Source organism: Odocoileus virginianus, chromosome 28, assembly GCF_023699985.2.
Source record: "Odocoileus virginianus isolate 20LAN1187 ecotype Illinois chromosome 28, Ovbor_1.2, whole genome shotgun sequence".
NCBI classification, from domain to species: domain Eukaryota; kingdom Metazoa; phylum Chordata; class Mammalia; order Artiodactyla; family Cervidae; genus Odocoileus; species Odocoileus virginianus.
Genome location: NC_069701.1, coordinates 40,916,671 through 40,923,991, shown reverse-complemented (window position 1 = coordinate 40,923,991; position 7,321 = coordinate 40,916,671).

Genomic DNA, 7,321 nt, shown 5'->3' with positions numbered 1-7,321 from the left:
TAGCAGGGCAGCAAAATGTAAGAAGCGTGGGTCACCCAAACCAGGGAGCACAGTTTCTTATCACATACACAGGACTTTTACGTGAAAAATAAACACATTTCCATTTTATTTCAGAAAGTATTTTGTAAACTATGAAGATTGTTGTTGTTCAGTCACTAAGTCCTGTCCACCTCTTTGAGACTCCATGAACTGAAGTACGCCAGGCTTCCCTGTTCTTCACTATTTCCCAGAGTTTGCTCAACCTCATGTCCACTGAATTGGTGATGCCATCCAACCATCTTATCCTCTATGAAGACCCCGAGCTCCATTATCCAGAGTCAAGAGCAAGTTAGTTAACTTTCTGCTGTCTTTTTCACTTTTAAAATGGGTCCAGCTTTTATTATTATTTTGATGATTTGCCTTCGTTTTGCTCTTAACCTGCAATCATTCTTTTCAGTTCACTGTCATCATTCAATACTCTATACTCCTGGGTGTCCACCCTCCCCACCCCAGCCCTGCCCCCTTCACCCAGGCTGCTGGTCGTCTGCGTGCAGAGTGGGCCGCTTATAGAACCCTGGGGCTCAGGGGACCTTAGACTGTTGATTGCAGCTCTTACCAGCGTAGGCTGGCCCCCACACCCTCCTTCCAGTCTCCCTGCTTGAATGCTCCCAGGGGCAAGATGATGGTCACCTCACATGCAGCCTGATCATTACTGGCCAGCTCTTCATGCCAAGATGCATCTCCCAGAACTGAGCACTGACTGTATGCCCTGGGACTTCCCTATCCACCTGGGACTGTCCCGGCTTCCACCCTGCAATCTCAAATCTCAGGAAGCCCTCCACTCCAGGTAAACTGAGGTGCTTGCCCCCGTAGGGCAGGCTTTCCAAGTGTATTCATTTCCCAGGGCTGCTGTAATGAATGACCACAAACTGGGTGCATTAAAACAGCAGAAACGGATCCTTTCACAGTCTGGCGGCCAGGAGTCTCAAATCAAGGTGTGGATAGAGTTGGCCCTTTCTGGCAGCTCTGAGTGAGAAGCTGTCTATGACCATACCAACCTGAACACGACCGATCTCATCTGAGTGAGAAGCTCTTCCAGGCTTCTCTCCCAGTTTCTGCGGGCAAGCCTTGGCGTTCTCGGCTTGTGGCTGCATCCCTCCAATCTCTCTTCCGTCTTCTTGTCCCCTTCCTCTCTGTGTCTCTCTGTGTCTTCTCCTTTTCTGTCCCTTAAATGGCCACTTGTCATTGGATTTAGGGCCTGATCCATCCTGAATCCAGAATGAGCTCATCTTCCGATCCTTGTGTTGATTACAACTGCAAAAACCCAATTGCTGGGCGTCCCTGGTGGCTCAGTGGTAAAGAACCCAGCTGCCAATGCAGGCGGCGCGGGCTAGATCCCTGGTCTGGGCAAACCCCGCGTGCTGCAGGGCACAAAGCCCGGGCACTGCAGGTACTGGGCCTGAGCTCTAGAGCGGCGAGCTGCAACTACTGAAGCCTGAGAGCCGCGGAGCCTACGCTCTGCAACAAGAGAAGCCTCCACAATGAGAAACTCATGCACCACAGGTAAAGAGTAGCTGCCACGCGCTGCAACTAGGGAATAACCTGCACAGCAACAAGACTGAGCCCAGTCAAAAATAAATAAATAGACATTTAAAAAATCCCTTATTTAAAAACCCAGCTGCTAAATAAGGTCACATTCACAGATATTGGGATTAGCCCTTGGGCATATGTTTCAAGGGGACACTATTCAACATCTTTGACTTCCCTGGTGGCCCAGACCGTAAAGAATCTGACTGCAATGATGTGGATTTGATCCCTGGGTTGGGAAGACCCCCTGGAGAAGGGAATGGCTACCCACTGCAGCATTCTTGCCTGGAGAATCCCAGGGACAGAGGAGACTGGCAGGCTATAGTCCTGAGGGGTGGGGGGGGGGGGCGGGCAGGGGATGGTCACAAAGAGGTGGACACGACTGAGTGACTTTCACTTACTTATTCAACATCCTCCACCAAGGAATGAAGTTGATGCTGGCGCTAGGAGCCCACATGTGACTTAACTAGGTGAAGAGGCGATGACAAGAGGAATTCCAGCCCGCAGAAATAGCATGTGCATAGGTCCTGTGGCCAGGAGGAGCTGACACATTAAGGAATTTGTCTGAAGGAAGCCCAGCATGACTGGAGCAGGAGGAAAAGGAGACAGCACAGAGGAACCCAGGCAGGGCTGTTCAGGCCACGGGGAGGACTTGGGTGTTTCTCTGCAGGTGGGAAGGGAAGTCCCAGTGAACGACAGCCTTGACTAGCCGTCCGTGTGCCAGGTTGGCTGTTTCAGTGCCCACGCCTTGGCCACTTTCAGTCCTTTCAGCCACTTTCAGGCTCCCCAGTTGCTGGACCACGATGGATGAAGCTGGGTAAGCAGACAAAGCTGCCTGGGCCACCTGCCTCGTGTCCTGGTCCCTGCTGCCCTCCCCCCGCAGGTGGAGCTGGGCTCTCGAGGCCCTGCAGGAAGCAGCCCTGCTACTGCCCCGTCCCCACCCCGACCTTAGCCCAGGGACAGGTTTCACCTCCCTGGGCAGGGCTTCCTCTGCAGTACGAAGTGATGTGACGGTCCTTATTCTTAGGGACGCGGTCACGGCAAAATGAATGAAGCACCTTAGGACGCAGCTGGGTGCAGCGCTGGGGCCAGGTGAAGAGTGGAGGCGGGCAGAGTGGCCTGCAGGTAGCCGGCCCTTCTCCCGCCATGGGGTCTGGACCGGCTGTGTGAGATTAGCACAGAGACCCGCTCCCAGGGCCTCTGCATGTGTCGAAGCAGCGAGGCAGCCTGGATGATGGCAAAGATAAAGGGTGACGGTTTTCCACAAGCTGCCCATGTACTCAGCCCTCTTAGAATCTCATTTTCTCATTCAAGGGTGAAACCCAGTTGCACCAATATAGCTGGTGAGAAAGCTGATGCCTGAAGAAATGAAGTGATTTGGCCGAAGTCCCCTCACAGGTAAAAGGGGGTGCTGAGACCTGGAATCGGGCTTCCCAGGCCGGTCGCGGTGCTGAGATGTGGTGGAGAGTCACAGGTGGGGAGGCTGAGTCCATGCGGCCCGGCCAGGCTGGGCTCCTTCCAGAAACATCTTTTTGGAAACTTAAAAAAAAAATCCTCATTATTAAGTGATTAAGTGGAGGGGCAGGCACCATACAGACATCTGATCTGAGAACGGTTTCTTCTCCACAAGTCCTTCCAGTAACCAAGAATAGTGGGTTTCCTTCTGCCCATTAAACCTGAACCCCACTTATTATTTTCTGACATGTTATAGGGTTATTTTGAATTGCCAGCAAGAGGCTCTGAGCTGCAGGAGTTGGCAGGTGTCCCATAAGTGCTTTTGTTTGGGCCTCATGATATGATCGCGGCGGTCTTATAAAGAGAGACCCAAGGAAAGAAGAGTGGCGCTTTTTTCCCCCTTCTAAGTTGTGTTTCGATTCTGCCTTCTGGGCTGGGTTCCTGGAGAAACGCATAGGAGACCTTATTTGGGATTACTGAGTTCCTTGAATTTTATGAGCATTAAATACTTGCTCTCAGCACGGTGTCTAGGTTCTGTTTCTGTGGTGGGGAGGTTGCATGTGGCTGGGGAGAAGCCGGCAGGCCTGGCTGCTTGTGGCTGGGCGGGAGCCTCAGCCTCTCTGCGCCACCTCCCCTCCTGCTGAGATGAGACGTGTGAGCTGAGAACAGACCTCTGAGGCTTGCCGAGCGCTAGTGTCCCGGAGTGGACGTCGACACTGTCGTGTTTGTTTCGCCCTTGGAACAGCCTGGTCGGAGGGATCAGGAAAGGGAAGCTCAGAAACTTTTAGTAACACTCTCAAGGGCACACAGCCTGCAGTCGTCCCACCGGAGTTTGCATGTGGATCGGTGTCTGTACAGACTGTACTTCAGATCACCTCCCTTTTATTTATTTTTTTTAAGATTTTTTTTGATGTGGACCACTTTTAAGGTCTTTATTGAATTTCTAACATCATTGCTTCTGTTTTATGTTCCGGTTTTGTGGGATCCCTGACCAGGGATCAAACCTGCACCCCCTTCGTCAGAAGGCAGAGTCTTAACCACTGGACCGCCAGGGACGTCCCTCCCTTCTTACCGTCCAGTGGATGCTTACAAGTGCCAGGGACTTGTAACTTTACAAGCCAGCTTTTCAAAACCCCTTTCCAGGGTTATAAAATGTGGTAGCAGCTACAGAAAAAAGTTTTTTGTTCAGCCGCTAAGTTGTGTCCTTCTCTTTGTGACCCCATGGACTGCAGCACGCCAGGCCTCCCTGTCCCTCACCATCTCCTGGAGTTTACTCAAGTTCATGCCCATTTGAATGAGTGATGCCATCCAACTGTCTCATCCTATGCCGCCTTCTTTTCCTTTTGCCCTCAAGCTTTTTCAGCATCAGGGTCTTTTTCAATGAGTCGGCTCTTTGCATCAGGTGGCCAAAGTTTTGGAGCTTCAGCTTCAGTATCAGTCCTTCCAATCTGTATTCAGGGTTGATTTCCCTCAGGACTGACAGGTTTGATTTCCTTGAAAAAAGTTTGCTTATTCAGTAAGTTAAACATGGAATTACACACGACCCAGCAATTCCACTTCTAGGGTGTTGCTAACCACCAAATCACCCAGGGCCAACTCACCCTGGACCAGTTTGGGCCACCAGGCTTCCCTGGGCCTGCCGTTGTAGTTGCAGCCTGCTGGGCTCAAGGCCGCCTAGGGGGCCGGCCCCTCCAAAGCTGAAGAGAGAAACTGGCCCCACCTGGGCCTCATGAGTGGAGTGGGGAGACTGGGAAAAAAGCTGGAACCCAAGAAGCAAAAGCCGTGCCTACACCCCTGAGAGCCTGCACGCAATCTGGTCCAGCATTTAGTTGGTCCAAAGCTAAACGTCTTCAAACAAAAGATCTTAGACAAATGTTCCCTGCAGCCTTACTTACTTACAATACCAAGATGTGGAAACAACCCGTGTCCACCAACAGAGGAATGGATGGACAGACTGTGGTGTCTCCATGGTACGGAAGACTATCCATCCACAAAGAGGGCTGCTGTTCTGACAGGTGCTACACCGTGCATGAACTGTGAGGACTTGACTGTCAGGGAGAGAAGGTGATCGCCACAGGCTGCAGACTGTACCATTTCGTTTCTGTGAAATTCCAAAATAGTCAGAGTGGGGGTGACCGAAGGCAGATTGGTGATTGCCAGGGTTCAGGACGAGGGGAATGGGCTGCCTTGGGCACAAGTTTCCCCTTTGGAGAGATGGAGATATTCTGGAATGAGATGGTGATGATGGTTGAACAACATCGTGGATTCATCAAATGCCGCTGAATTGTGCAAATGGGAAAGCTGAATTTTGTGTGTTGTGGTCTTTGCCACAAGTTGGCAAATCCCTTGGAGGCGTGAGGAGCCTGAGGCTGGGTCCCACATGAGCAGCAGTCTGGGGGGAAGATGGGGAAGGCTGGCAAGGAGGACCCTGTGGTGGGCCGTGGTCGAGAAGCCTGGGATGCAGACATGCATCTTCACTGGACTTGGCAGGAAACACCCCCGGGTGTGAGATGCAAACACCCCCTCCGCTTGGCCCGAGAAACCTTCCACAGAAGGTTCCTCTGAAGATTCTCTGATGCGGGTGGTCTTGTCGTGAGGGGTAAGATAGCTGGGTTTCGAGGTCAAGGCTGGCGCGGAGGAGAAGCGGGTGACGTCGGCAGGAGTGGCCGGGGGCCTCACCCTCTCTGGTCTGTGCCCCGCGGAACCTCAGTAACAGCCGGCAGTGAAGGACTGCCCGACCCCCCATCACGGGCAGTGGTCACTCCTGGTTCTTCCACGTCCACCCAGGCCCACGGCAGGCAGAGATCGTGTGTGGGGTTTCAGGGGTGTAGGCACGGCTTTTGCTTCTTGGGTCCCAGCTTTTTTCCCAGTCTCCCCACTCTGGTCATGAGGCCCAGGTGGGGCCAGTGTCTCTCTCCAGCTTTGGGGGGGCCAGCCCCCTAGGCGGCCTCGAGCCCCAGCATTCTGGAACTATGGCAGCAGGCCCAGGGAAGCCAGGTGGCCCGAACTAGTCCAGGGCGAGTTGGTCCTGGGAGTGTTGCTGGGAGCCTGGGTGAGACAGGGACTGGAGATGCTGGTGTATCTTTGTCACCTGCCCCTTGGGGGTGAGCAGGGGGTGGCTGAGAGGAGGGATACAACTTCCTAACCAGGTCCAGCGGGGCGGGGCTTGGTGGACGCCCTGACGCCGCAGCTATCTGACCTGGTCGTTCTCGTCTCTAAGATTTGCTTGTTTCTGTTGCTTGCAGTCAGAAGCAGCTGAGGACGGCAGGGGCTGTTGGAGGTTTTAGCTGCCCCGTGTGCTGGGGAGGGAGCTGTTTGAATCAGCAGCAGCTGATGGAAAGCGTGTGGGGGTCCCTGAGAGGGCAGTGCAGGGTCGTGCTCCTCTGCCCTATGGCCGGGGGGTTCACACCTCTTCGAAGAGCAAGCCCTCTCTACTGGCCAGTGGGCAGTCCTGCCCTTGGCATCAGCCAGCTGTGGGTGTGGTTCCAGCTGCATGACCTTGGGCTGGACTCGTGGCCTTGAGGCCCCAGTGCTCAGCTGTAAGTCAGGGGCCATGTTGTCCAATCCCAGGCCTGTGGCCCTGAGTGCCCCCTGGGTGTCAGGCGTGCCACCACTTATTGGCCCCGCCTGCCTCAGCTTGCCCATCTGTAAACTGGGATAATAAGGGTGCCTCCTTCCCAGGGTGACTCTGCAGCAGATGACCTTGTCAGTGCTCAAGACGGCGCCCGGGAGAGCACGAGCTGTCGCCGGTCCTCAGCAGGGCTGCGATAAGGACACGCAGAGCCTGTCAGGGGCACAGAGGAGCCTGCTAATGGGGGCCCCTCTGCACCCCCCTCCCAAGCCATTCCAGGAGTCAGAGGTGGCTGGAGCTGGCCTGCCTCCAGAGGGGACCCATCTGTCACCTGGTGACAGCCGTGCCTGCGGCCCTTGCCTGCTCCTTAGCGGTGATGCCAGCGTCCAGGAATGCCCGGACCTTCACTCTCTTCTCCGGGAGCTCATGTATTATGGCTGAAAAGATAAATAAATGCCTCAAGCCTCGCCTGCCCGCTGGCGAACGCCTCTGCAGACACAAGGGGCCCCCTAGCCCAGGCTCCTCATTAAAAATGGGTTGTGAAGGAGGCCCAGCAGGGGGTCTGGCCGGTCCCCCTCATCTGACCTGGTCTGACCCTGGGCGAATGTGGGGCTCCTGCAGACCCTCCATGACCCTCCCTCCTGCGCCAGGACCCCTGTCCAGGCCCCTCCTCACTCTCTCCTCCCTCCCTCCCCACCCGCCACTTCAGTTTCCCCGAAGCTCCTACAG